The sequence below is a fragment of the Macaca mulatta genome, chromosome 16 (assembly GCF_049350105.2).
Source record: "Macaca mulatta isolate MMU2019108-1 chromosome 16, T2T-MMU8v2.0, whole genome shotgun sequence".
NCBI lineage: Eukaryota > Metazoa > Chordata > Mammalia > Primates > Cercopithecidae > Macaca > Macaca mulatta.
The window spans coordinates 46773881-46787353 of NC_133421.1; the positions used below are offsets into that span (position 1 = coordinate 46773881).

The following is a 13473-nucleotide window of genomic DNA, read 5'->3' on the forward strand; positions in this document are numbered from 1 at the left end:
TAAGATACAATCTAGTACACAAACAAGTTCCACCATTTCCATTTTGGATCATCTTTGGCTGAAAGTTTACAGCAAGTACCTGAAGCTCTTTTTTTTTTTTTTTTTTTTTTTAAGAGACAGAGTCTTGCTCTGTCACCCAGGCTAGAGGGCAGTGGTGCAATCTCGGCTCACTGCAAGCTCCACCTCCTGGGTTCACGCCATTCTCCTGATTCAGCCTCCTGAGTAGCTGGGACTACAGGCGCCTCCCACCACGCCCAGCTAATTTTTTGTATTTTTAGTAGAGACGGGGATTCACCGTGTTAGCCAGGATGGTCTCAATCTCCTGACCTCGTGATCCACCTGCCTTGGCCTCCCAAAGTGTTGGGATTACAGGTGTGAGCCACCGCGCCCGGCCATAATTTTCTACATGATTTCAATTTCTAAAAGTAAAAAATATTTTTAATAGAAGAAAATTAACACATAATTGTCAGTCCAAGCCCTCTCTCCACTTCTGGCCTCAGCCTGCCAGTGCTCTTTATATAGGAGCCAGAATAACAAGTTAATTTGGGGGAGAGAATCACCAAAGATTTATAATGATGACATGAAGTGTGTCTTCATTACAAATGTTTTGTGTTTTATAATGAAACGCAAAGATGTAAAAGATTTAGATTTTAGCTACATTGGCAAAATTCTTCATTATAAATCTTCAAATCTGTATGTAATTTGTATGTTGACAGGACTTCCAGATTTTATTTTTATGAGTGCTTCCTTAAAACTTAAAGCAAGTTCAGGGCCGGGTGCGGTGGCTCACGCCTGTAATCCCAGCACTTTGGGAGGCCAAGGAGGGCGGATCATGAGGTCAGGAGATCGAGACCATCCTGGCTAACACGGTGAAACCCCGTCTCTACTAAAAAATACAAAAAATTTGCGGGGCGTGGTGGCAGGCGCCTGTAGTCCCGGCTACTCGGGAGGCTGAGGCAGGAAAATGGCGTGAACCAGGGAGGTGGAGCTTGCAGCAAGCCGAGATTGCACCACTGTGCTCCAGCCTGGGGGACAGAGCAAGACTCTGTCTCAAAAAAAAAAAAACAAAAAAAACTTAAAGCAAGTTCACCTCCTGGTCACTCTCCCAGGCAGGGAAGACTGGTGCTTCGAAGGCGCTCTCTGCCATATAATGTTTACTAGTCAACAGAAGCAGCATGTTCTAGTTAGGGAGTTTTCTCTATGTACCCACACACCCAAAGACATAAGGAGTCCAAAAAAAAAAAAAAAAAAAAACTCGCCCTAGGCCATTGATGCTGAAACTGTTCTGGGACAAAGACAGAAGTAAACCCAGCAGTTGCATATGAACTTCAAAAGAACCTTCTTGTCCCCTGAGGTTTCAATATGGCATGGGGTGTGAAAAGCTGACCCAAATGGACCTCTGGTTGCTCTAGGCTGGTGCAAGAACAGAATGGGGTGTGCCCAGGTGAGCTGGGTGGGCTGCATGCAAAAGGACATGGCTGTGGCCTCAGCCCTAGGCCTCCTCGCCCAGGCTGGGCTGCCCCTGCGCTGAAACAGGTGGAAAATGGAGCTCCTTTGTGAAAGCTGCGGGCTGGAAGGCCGACAGGGTGACAAAGAACACAACAGGGCCCCTCCCCCATCACTCAGATCAACAGGTTCCCATACCAACGACTTCTTCCTCCGCCTCCTTTGGGTGTCTTTTCTTGAAAACTTCTAATTTATCTGCATGTGGTTTCTAAAATTATGATCATTTTAGAGAATCTGAAAAAAAATCTTTACTATAATGAGCAAAAAAGTCTTTGTGACTTATGTAAATAAAGACTGAAAATAGAGTGATTTAGCTATTTTCCAAGATGCTTTAGAGAAGAAATAAAAAGGATCCACAAATCTCAGTCTTTGTGCTAGTGTTCTTCCATCATCCCTCCAGCTAAAAAGGATTCCCGAGGTATTCTGTAAACCTACAGAATTGCGTAACATTCTGCTCTCAGGGCAGAAACACAGCACATAATACTAGGCACATGGTAAGTACTCAACGAACACCTGAATTTAACAGCTGTCCCCAGGTGAACTGCCCATCTCTCTCCACACCCTCCCTCCTACTCCTCTTTCTCATTCTCTCACACACACACTTTAAATCCACCTGGCAAAACTAAACACAGGCAATCAAAGTGAACCTGGCAACTCTGTTCAGAAAGCAGGAATTCAGGCTGGGTGTGGCACAGGCTGCAGTCCCAGCTCTTAGGAGGCTGAGGTGGGAGGATCCCTTGAGCACAGGAGTTCAAGGCCAGCCTGAGCCACATTGCTAGACTCCATCTCTTACAAAGAAAACGAACAAACATGACAAAAACCCAGCTCGAAGCTACTTCTACTTTCTCAGGTAAAGGAAAATTTGGAGAAAAATACATTTAAAAGATTTAAAGGCCGGGTGTGGTGGCTCACGTCTGTAATCCCAGCACTTTGGGAGGCCGAGGCGAGTGGATCACGAGGTCAGGAGATCAAGACCATCCTGGCTAACATGGTGAAACCCCATCTCTACTAAAAATATAAAAAATTAGCCGGGCGTGGTGGCGGGCGCCTGTAGTCCCAGCTACTCGGGAGGCTGAGGCAGAACAATGGCATGAATCCGGGAGGCAGACCTTTCAGTGAGCCGAGATTGCGCGCCACTGCACTCCAGCCTGGGCAACAGAGTGAGACTCCATCTCAAAAAAAAAAAAAAAAAAAAAAAAAAAAAAAAAGATTTAAAAGAGTCATTGATTCCTGTAGCACAGAGTCTGTGATTACTTTGGAATTGCCAAGAAGCACATGTTAGGGTCTGTGCACAGTGCCTCTTAAGGATTACAAACAGGCACGCAAGCGTGTGATTTGAGTCTCGTCCTCAGAGGGTACTTTCACAAGGATAGGCCTGGGTTCCTGTACAATACACTGTCCTACACATTGAGGGCTGGGCACAATAGAAGCATTCACCAGAGATAGGATTCATTCAAAAGCCTTAAAAGACTTCTAGGTACTAGACACTTATTTTTAGTACTTCATTTTGCATATTTAAAATGTCCTATAACTACTCATCTGTTCCAAAAAAAAAAAAAAAGATTGATGAAAGGATTCCATTAGATATTTGTCAACCAAACACAGTGGGAAAACCACTTCTGGTGTTTGGGTGGTTAGTCCAAACCATATAACTAAATATAAATACGCTGGTACGTGACAGGCCAGGGATCAGACTACCCGGGGACCTTTATTCATTCATTCAGGAAATATTCAAGCATAATTGTGGTTAAACAGCAAATACAGTGACTTACAGACTCAAGGCTGACACCCCTGAAGGAATGTAAATTGGTGCCACCACTTTGGAAACCAGGTATCAACTAGTAAAGCTGAAGGTATGCACACCTGACTCAGGGCTGTTCATAATTGCCCCAGACCAGAAACGACCCAGATGTCCATCAACAGTGGACAGGTAATTTGTGGTATGTTCATAAGACAAAAATGTACTAACTGGGCTGGGTGTGGTGGCTCACACCTATAATCTCAGCACTTTGGGAGGCCCAGGCAGGAGGATCCCTTGAGCCCAGGAGTTCAAGACCAGCCTGGGCAATATAGTGAGACCTTGTCTCTAAAAAAATTAAAACAAAAACAAAAACAACTACAGGCATAGGCAACAACATGGATAAATCTTTTAAAATAGTATGCTGCAGAAATTCAAACAAAAAATTATATATGTGCGTATATATATACATACATACACACACACACACATACACACACACACACGATGCCGACCAGAAAGGATTCACAAGAGTATCTACTTTTAGTTTGCACTGAGGTTAAAAAACAAAATAAAACTATGTCAATTAGGGATTTATATTTAAGGGATCAAAACTATAGAAAAGAAGGAAGTGATTTCCATAAAAGTCAGAGTAGTTTCTGGCTAGGACCTCTGGGGGAGGGGGAGAGTGTGGAGTGAGATTCTTGACCTGCAAGACAGTTACACTTAGGTTTTCGTTAAAATAACCCATCAAATTATCCGTGCATAATTCACAATTCAATAAATGTAACGTTGATTTCTAGGAATTCAGAGCCATGACAATTCTGGCCAACCCTCTCTGAATGTCACTTTTTGCTGTCAGCTTCATAAGGTCAGAGACCGACCTTACTTGCCTTCTTCCTCTGTATTCAGGCACAGCACCTTGAGCATGGTAAAAGTCCTCGGTAAATGTATAATATATAAATCCACAGACTCCTGACATGAATTTTGTTTTAACCCATCCATTTCCTGAAATTACTGATTTGAAGAGTGCCCACATTAACTTTCCTTTGTCTTCACCCAGGTGAAGTGAAGCTTTCATAAATAATAAAGCCATCTTAAATGTTAGCTCTGTAAGTTTATACCCAGGCCTCGGTTGCTTTAGCAACTCTCCCTGCCTTCCACTCCCTTTGACGTTTCTTTATAAGCAAAGATACTATGCTAGTAGTCCTAGATTTGTTTTTTTAATAGGAAAAGTTTTCTTCTGCACCTAAGAGTAAAACCTAGGATCGTAATGATTCTACTACTTTGAAGTTGTTTAAAAAGGGGTCATTTGCCCCTTGCCCTGAGAAGTAACACCGTCTATCAGGATTATTAAAACTTTAGGAACAGTTGTACTTAAACACGTTACTTGTTCTTGACAGAAGCCAAATCTTTATGAACAGGACAAGTCAGTTTTAAAATAATTAATTTCAGTTAAAAAACCACTTTGTGCAAACAGACGTTTATAAAAATGCTTACAAAAGTCTAAAAAGATACACACAAACCGATAAAGACGCACTCGGCAGTTACTTTTGAGAAAGAGGTTCAAAAGAAAGCTTTAACCTTATTAGTAAAGTTTAAATGTCACAGAGAATGGTTAATGTATTCCTTGTGATTTTGGGAAAAGCATTTTTAATCCATTTTGCCTTAAAATCCCAACTGCAAAGGAACCGATCAAACACAGCCCTCCCAAAAGCCCACCTTTTAAAAACATTAAAGTCTTAAAGGATTTCCTGGACTTAACATACTTGGCTAATTTTTTATGATATGAATATACATTTACGCCATTCTATTAATTATTATTACAAAATTCATACCTGCAGTCAACCGATATGAAAGCTTTCAGATGAGAACTCAGGACAGACACGTTCAACACTGACATTAAAACGACTTGGAATGAAGGAAACTGTCTCCAGTTTTATGGGGGAAAGCCAAAAATATCAAGCGACTACCTCTCCTCCCCCAAGCGTCAGAAGATGAGTCAGAGCTGGAGGCAGGAATAGGGCCCATGTGTCAAGCCGCCTGTGCAGGGCTCCTTCCTACCTCCTCGTGGCAACCCTCGTCCCTCCCCCAGGTCAGGGTCTCTGCCCCGGCCTGTCCCTGATGTGAAGTGTCCCTGATGCGAATTCTCAGGCGTCTCTGGCGAAGAAGAGGCGTTCACTGTGGGGGTGCCTCCTTCCCTGCGTTTCTCAAGGGAACCAAGACTGGGGTCCTTTATGAGTCCACAACAACTAACAATAACCAAATTGCAGCTCAAGGGAGTGGAGCTTCCAGACACACGCACGACTCTGCAAAGAATACAGCACCTTTGTTCCCCTGTTTTTAGAGAGCAGGAAGGAAATGAGCGGGGAGAAACTGTGACTTGTCCAGTGTGACTTAACTTTGTGGCAGAGCTGAGTCTCAGGCCTGGAGCTGCCGGCTGGCCTCGGCCTCTCTGACTCTTAAGTGCTCTGTAGAATGTCAGGGAAGACGGTCCAACATTCCATTATACTTCTGAGTGGCCTTAGGGACTAGGAATTCCAGGAGACTCTGGGTTAAATCTCTTGGTCCCTATGCCTTTAAGCTTACTAAGGAACCCGGAGTTTGCTCTTCGCCTCCGTTTTTACATCTGTAAAACGGGATGGTAATGCTCTCCAACCCCCTCTCTTATAAAACCATAATGAACAGCTAACGAGTTAACACACGTTAAATGTTCGGAGGTCCTGCTAGTTAGAAAGTACAAGGTGGCTTAAAAAACAAACAAACAAACAAACAAAACCAAAAAACCCTGCATAGTACAACTGCATTTGTAAGTCGCTCCTCCTTCCCTAGCCTCTGGGATGCCCAGTTACCATAACACTGGCTGGTACCACTGGCAACATCCACCTAAATAAAGTACAGTTATACAACCCACTTAAGGCGGCCACAGCACGCACCTCCTCTCTACAGACAATAACTCAACTTCGCTCCGGAGCAAGGGTACTTAGGAGAAATAAAAAGACAGATGTTAGCACCGCGCACACCCATCTACCACCGCAGAGGAAGACTCAAGTTGGAGACTTGGCATCGCTGAAAGTCAAGTTGCTTCTATCCATGCTCAAGAAACCTACGAGAGATGCAAAAAGCCGCGGCGCGCTCCAGAGCGGGTGGATGCCAGCGGGACGGGGCGGCCTCCGCGGGGTTGGCAGGCGGCGGAGGGGAGGCGCGGCCAAGGATGCTGGAGCCCCGGGGCACACGGACAGGGTCGAGGAGGCGGCGTGGCGCGGCGGGAGAGCGGCAGGGGGCGCACGCCCAGGGCCGGCAAGGGTGCGCTGCGGGGGTTCCCGGGCCTCTCCTCCCTGCGCCGCCCCGAAGAGTCAAGGACCGCCGGGGAGCAGGTGGGGGCGCCGGCACAAAGTTTCCAGAGGCGGGGTCGCGCGGGCCTCTGGGTGCCCCCTGCGCACCGGGACCCGAAGCGCGAAGTCCCGCCCTCCCGCCCCCACCCCAACAGCCTCCCCACAACCCCCACCCCCGGGCCTGCGGGTCCCCTACCGGCGCGGCGCGGGTCTCGGATAGGGCTGCGTCCTACTGCGCGGCCGCCGGCTTCTGCGGGCTGAGCGCCGCGCGCGCCGCCTCCTCCTCCCTCCGCCCGCGCCCGGGGCGGGCCGCGCGCACGCTCCCTGCGCCTAGCCGCCCTCTCCCGAGGTGGGGGGACGCGGCGCGGGGCGGGGGAACGCGCGGGGCGGCTGGAGGCGCGCGTGCGCGCTGGGCTTCTGCGCGGTGCGGGGTGGCCCGGGCGCGCCCCTAGCTCCCGAGGTAGCCGCTGCCTCCAGGGCGCCCCTCTGTCCGAGTCCTCCGGTCTTTTACCCTGCCTCACACACGGACGACCGCTCGCTTCCCCAGTCAGCGTCTGCCTATGAGCCAGGCTCGAGGCGGGCTGCGGGGGCGCTCTACTGGGGTGCTTTCGGGATTGGAGAAGATTAAAGGCGAGAAAGCAAATCCGATACAGGTGTGAAGCCGCCGCAGGTGGCGAGCCCCGGCCTCGACCCCACCCCACCGCCTCCCCAGCCCGGAGAGCCCGGGAGTTGGGACCCAAGAGCGAAGGGAAAATCAGTAGCGCGGCAGTCCCTGGCTGACCCTTGCTGGAACAGGTACGGGCAGCCGTGGCGCCCGAGACCCGGAGGAGGTGAACTTCCAACCTCCGTGCGCATCTCCGCCTGCTCCTGCCACGCCAAGGTGCTGTCCGAGTCTCGGAGCCCACACCCACCGCCCGAGCCCCCGAGGCAGGGCTGGGGTTCTCCGGAGCGCAGGCGGGACACAGGCATTCACTGATGGCTCATTTGCTGTGTAACTCTGAGGGTCTTTTAAAATTCAGGTCTGCCCATCTGTAACATAAATCGGTGCGAAACGGACGTTTTCTAGCACAGCCCCGCTTCCCCTCCGCCTCTGGCAGGTGAGGGGAGACACGTGGGAGGCAAAGCGACTTCCTCAAGGCTCTGCCGTGAGTCAGTGCACCTAAGAGTCCTGACTCCATGCCCAGTCCTTGACTCACCAGCCCCTGCTCCTCGCCGTTGCAAATCGTTGGCCTCAAAATTGCTGAGCAGTCAAACGAGTAGGCATGGGTTTGCGGGGAGGGGTGCGGGGGAGAAGTAAAGCCCGCGTTTGGAGTTTACATCTCCTGATGTCTTCAACCAAAAGCTTTGAAGCTTTTTCATGTTCTTCCCGATCTCCACTGCCCAACCGGCTTCAGAGTCATCCGATGCGTGCTGGAATATCTAAAAGTTAGTGATAATTTTAATGATAATCCTGCGAAACGAAAAAGGTCTAGAGAGATTTATTTTTGTCTTCATAAAAAGAGAAAGCTTTAAAATTAGGCAAAATTAAGAGAAAACAAAGTAGCATACTTTACTAGATTCAGGAAACCACTGAGTTCAAATCGTGCCTGGGAAAAGCATCTTCCTAATACTAAATTGTGACGTCAGTTCACTTAGTGACTTACTTGTTTACATGCCAATACGAAAAGAGCAAATCTCTAACAGGATTGTGTTTTCCTTTCTGCTTAGCACCCCCTAGTCCTTGAAGCTTCAGTCAATTCAATGACTCAGCAGCACAGATAGATGCATCCCTCTTCACATTCCAGCTTGTTACACTGAAGGCAGGTTTCCAGAACAAGCTCTAGTGACAAGGAGTGAGGCATTTTCACGGATTATGGGAACTAAACCTACCATGAAGAGTCAGTGAAGAGGAGGGAGGTGGGCTAAAATAGAGTTTGTGTTGTGTGTGATGTGCGTGTCAAGATTTAGAGATTTAGAGATTAAGTAGAAAGAAGTGCTGAAGTCAGACCATGTAATGACTGTACAGACATGCTCTGGGGTAGGGAGGCGCTTTATGCCTTTACAGAATGTGGAAGTGCGGGCTTATACATGCCTCTACCAAAAAGGCAATTTGAAGGTATTCTCTTCTGGACCAGCACTGTCCAATAGAACTTTGTGTGATGATAGACATGTTCTGTATCTCCACTATCCAATACAGTAGCCACTAGCCTCATGTGGCTACTGAACACTTGAAATGTGGCTAGTGTAACTAAGGAAGTGAATTTAAAATTTTATTTTAGTAAATTTAGATAGCCACATATGGCTAGTGGCTACCTTACTGGACAGCACATTTCTAGACTATAATAAGTATGTGAGTTTCTTTATAGGTGTCAATTTTTCTTTCTTTTATTTCCTTTTTAGATAGGCTTCAGGCTGGAGTGCAGTGGTGCAATCATGACTCACTGAAGCCTCCACTTCCTGGGCTCAGGTGGTCCTCCCACTTCAGCTTCCCAAGTAGCTGGGACTACAGGTACGCCACCACGCCTGGCTAATTTATTATTGTTTTTATTATTATTTTCTGGGGGACGGCAGTTTCGTTCTTGTTGCCTAGGCTGGAGTGCAATGGCACAATCTCAGCCCAGTGCAGCCTCCGCCTCCCGGGTTCAAGTGATTCTCCTGCCTCAGCCTCCCGAGTAGCTGGGATTACAGGCACATGCCACCACGCCCAGCTGATTTTGTATTTTTAGTAGAGACAGGGTTTCTCCATGTTGGTCAGGCTGGTCTTGAACTCCCGACCTCAGGTGATGCCCCTGCTTCGGCCTCCCAAAGTGCTGGGTTTACAGACGTGAGCCACCACACCCGGCCTTTTTATTACTATTTAAAGAGACAACGTCTCTTTAAATAATATGTTGCCCAGGCTGGTCTTGAACTCCTAGGCTCAAGCAATCCTCCTGCCTCAGCCTCCCATAGTGCTGGGATTAGAGGCATGAGTCACTGCACCTGGCGGTGTCAACTATTTTGGATGTAGAAACATTTTAGAAGCTGTCTGCTATAAAATTACAATTTGTCTATGCCCAGGGAGGGTTTGGGTTCTCCTGACTCCCAGGTAAATAAGCAGTGCTTTCAAGCAGGGCAGCATCTACAAAGAGTGAGAGCTGATCTGATTAACACAGTAAGTAGAGGGCGGATATTTGTACTCTGCTTAGCTTCTGATGTCTGCCTTTCCAAAAATATTCTCCTTAATTGCTTGGGCAATGACTGCTCCTTAGATTAATCAGACTTTTATGGGTCCCTCAGAATGAATAGTTGCATCTTCCATTTGTATCATTGCCTCTGGTTAACAAATTGGCAACAGCTTTGATCTGTCAGAATTGGGGAACAGCGGTCATCAAGGCTCCCAGTCTACAGAAGTTTGATTTCAGGGTGCCATCGGGTCTTGTGGCTCACAGAGATTCGGAAGGCCTGCTTGCCTGTTCCTCTAATTCCAAATTATATGCCATTGATGGCTATAAAAATGCAAATCCCCTGAGATAAGTAAATCTTTAAGCTACTGTCCTTTAGCAGATTTGAGAGGGACACTGGACACCAGGTTTCTGGGAGAAAAGATTTCTTAAAAACAAGCAAGATAGAAGTCTCAGAACACATTTCTTCTACTGCAGAAGTTTGCCTAAGGCTTGTGCTATTTCATAAGATGTAAAGTAGCACCTTATCTGGATATCATAAGGATTAACTAGATGTTATTAAATGTAAAATACTTTGAACTTCTTTCCAAGTTTTCACAGTTCTCATAAAATGTACTTTCCAAGTAATAAAGAATTGTCACATTACAAATAAGAAAAAGAAAAAAAAAGGAAAAAGGAGAGAAAAAGCATTGCTCACCACAATTTTATTACTTAACAAAACAACAGTTAGCATCTGGATTTCTTTCTGGTCTTGATTGTATGCAAGATTTTTTAGTTTTGTTAACACAATTACAATCAAAGTATGCATACAGTTCTGTAACCTGACATCAAGCTTTTTGAGCCAGGCATTATAAAAGGGAACATTACAGCATGTCTAGGATAATTAGGTAATTTCAAATCTGTCTCTGAAATGTTTTGCCCTTAATTCAACCCTTGGGCGGTAGCAATGATGCAGTGATGAGAATTTCAAGATAAACAACATCCTTGTTAAATGCACATCTGTTTTAACATTTGTTCTTGCAGATCTTCATGTCCCTCTGTGAGACTTTTGCATGTGAGTTGGGTGGTACAGGAAAGTCATGTACTTGCTCATATCTGACTGCAGTGAAACTAAATGTCAAAGGCTCAGTGGGAAAAGAAAAGGAAGGAGTGGCACCAGGTATGTTATATACCTTAACCCATTTACTCTCTTTTTTTTTTTTGAGACGGAGTCTCACTCTGTAGCCCAAGCTGGAGTGCTATGGCGCAAGTAGCTGGAACTACAGGTGCGCACCACCAAGCCCAGCTAATTTTTTGTATTTTAGTAGAGACAGGGTTTTACCATGTTGCCCAGGGTAGTCTCGAACTCCTGAGCTCAGGCGATTCACCCACCTTGGCTTCCCAAAGTGCTGGGATTACAGGCGTGAGCCACCACACCTGGCCCATTTAATCTTCATCAACCCAGTCAGGTAGGTATTACCAACCACACATTAGACATGAAGTGTTAAAAAACTGCCCGAGGTTGCATTATTATTAAATACCAGAACAGGGATTAGTGCTCAGATCTTTTCAGTACACCAGGCAGGTAAACAAGAAAGCATTTAGCTGTAGAGGGCCAGTAATGTCAACAATTCCTACTTCTTCAGTTACTTGCTCTATAAACTTTTTTTTTTGAGATGGAGTTTCACTCTTGTCACCCAAGCTGGAGTGCAATGGCACGATCTTGGCTCACTGCAACCTCCAACTCCCAGGTTCAAGCAGTTCTCCTGCCTCAGCCTCCCAAGTAGCCGGGATTACAGGTGTGACCACTGTGCCCAGCCTGCTCTATAAACTCTTAGTTTTATTTTATTATTTTATTTTTTTTTGAGATGGAGTCTCGCTCTGTTGTCCAGGCTGCAGTGGGCCTGATCTCAGCTCACTGCAAGCTCCGCCTCCCGTGTTCACGCCATTCTCCTGCCTCAGCCTCCCGAGTAGCTGGGACTACAGGCGCCCGCCACCATGCCCGGCTAGTTTTTTGTATTTTTTAGTAGAGACGGGGTTTCACCATGTTAGCCAGGATGGTCTCGATCTCCTGACCTCGTGATCCACCCGTCTCGGCCTCCCAAAGTGCTGGGATTACAGGCTTCAGCCACCGTGCCCGGCCTAAACTCTTAATTTTAAAATGGGTGTTTTGGCGGGGCGAGGTGGCTCGCGCCTGTAATTCTAGCACTCTGGGAGGCCGAAGCAGGGGCATCACTTGAGGTCAGGAGTTGGAGACTAGCCTGACCCAACATGGTGAAATCCTGTCTCTCCTAAAGATACAAAAATTAGCTGCGCGTGGTGGTGCGCGCCTGTAATCCCAGCTACTCGGAAAGTTGAGGCAGGAGAATTGCTTGAACCAGGGAGGCAGAGGTTTCAGTCAGCTGAGATTGCACCACTGCAACTCCAGCCTGGGTGACACAGTGAGACTCCATCTCAAAAAATAAATAAATGGCTGGGCGCAGTGGCTCACGCCTGTAATCCCAGCACTTTGGGAGGCCGAGGTGATTGGATCACCTGAGGTCAAGAGTGCGCGACCAGCCTGACCAACAAGGTGAATCCCCGTCTCTACTAAAAATATAAAAATTAGCCGGGCGTGGTGGCAGACGCCTGTAGTCCCAGCTACTTGGAAGGCTGAGACAGAAGAATTGTTTGAATCCGGGAGGCAGAGGTTGCAGTGAGCCAAGATCGCGCCACTGCACTCCACCCTGGGCAACGGAGCGAGACTCCATTTCAAAAAATAAAAATAAAAATAAAATGAGTGTTTAAAACAATTTTTTTTACAACTATAATGTATTTGAAGAAAATAAAATTTTAAAGAGACCTTCTAAAAAAGGGTACATGAACTATTCTCCCTTCAGGAGTTAATTATCTGTGGTAGTAACTATACCAGAAATGATAAGAGACCTACCTTTAAAGACAAACAAGCTATTGAATGATGCTTTGCATAAGCTCATGCAACAAAGAAGAAAACCTGGTCTTACTGAAGGGGAGTAAATGTACAAACGCACCCAAAAACCTGGAGACTTCCCCTCTAGTTCTAAACTGCTACATGTATCATACCAAGCTACTGAATATGCAAATGAAGGTGTGCTGAATATGCTAAGAAACAGAATGTGAATGGAAAGGTAGCTGAGGTTCCCAGATTGCTTAAAAGGCAACATCTAACCTACAGTCTTGCTCATCTCCTCTTTGCTTTGCCAAATAGTAGCAAACCTGTTACAGGAAGTCAGAAGGCTCAAATTAACTCTTCACCAGACCCGAGATGTACACATCATTGTAAACAAATCCTTGATGCAGAGTGTCTCCAGCGCCCTGGAGCAGTGTCTGGCTACCTCCTGGACGCTAAATAGGGTTATCAGCTTTCATCAGAGGGCCTCTAAGCTTCTGATCCCTACATCCACCCCATCTTGCCACATGTGCTAGAAATCTTTTTCCACCCCCCAACACACACACTTCTAGTTTCCATGGAGACGCAACAGTTTACTCTTTCCTCCAATTGTAAGCCATGGTTATTTTTAACTGGAAAACTCTGAGCCAGGTCACAGCTGGGATCTGGATGATGCAATGACGTCTATAGCCACCCTTCTCTCCCACAAACGCCTTCTTTTCCACAGTCGCTGGGGGCGGAGGCACTCCTGGGAGACTGCTCTCAAAAGCATTTTGCTTTGCATCTTCCATTTGTATCACTGGAAGTTGAAATTAAATGAAATTAAAACCCATGCCCATCTTAGATCTGACAGGTGTCCTGAATCTG

At 46.7% G+C, this 13473-nt stretch overlaps 1 protein-coding gene and 1 long non-coding RNA gene across 6 annotated transcripts in view; one reads left to right on the forward strand and one right to left on the reverse strand.

The window, feature by feature from the left end:
• Positions 1–7539, reverse strand: part of DUSP14 (dual specificity phosphatase 14) — a 22848-nt gene extending 15309 nt beyond the window's left edge. The window contains exon 1 of one of the 3 annotated variants that reach the window (XM_077969389.1): positions 7423–7539. The gene's annotated coding sequence lies outside the window, so the exon portion shown is untranslated. 3 annotated transcript variants of the gene reach the window in all.
• The window catches only part of LOC106994025 (uncharacterized), a 24527-nt gene continuing 18054 nt past the window's right edge, over positions 7001–13473 (forward strand). The window contains exons 1-4 of one of the 3 annotated variants that reach the window (XR_013406337.1): positions 7093–7374; positions 7922–8004; positions 8959–9067; positions 10743–10878. This is a non-coding gene — a long non-coding RNA (uncharacterized LOC106994025). Of the gene's footprint in view, positions 7375–7921; positions 8005–8958; positions 9068–10742; positions 11450–13473 lie in introns of all 3 variants that reach the window. The other 2 variants (XR_013406335.1, XR_013406336.1) reach the window with 2 other exon arrangements.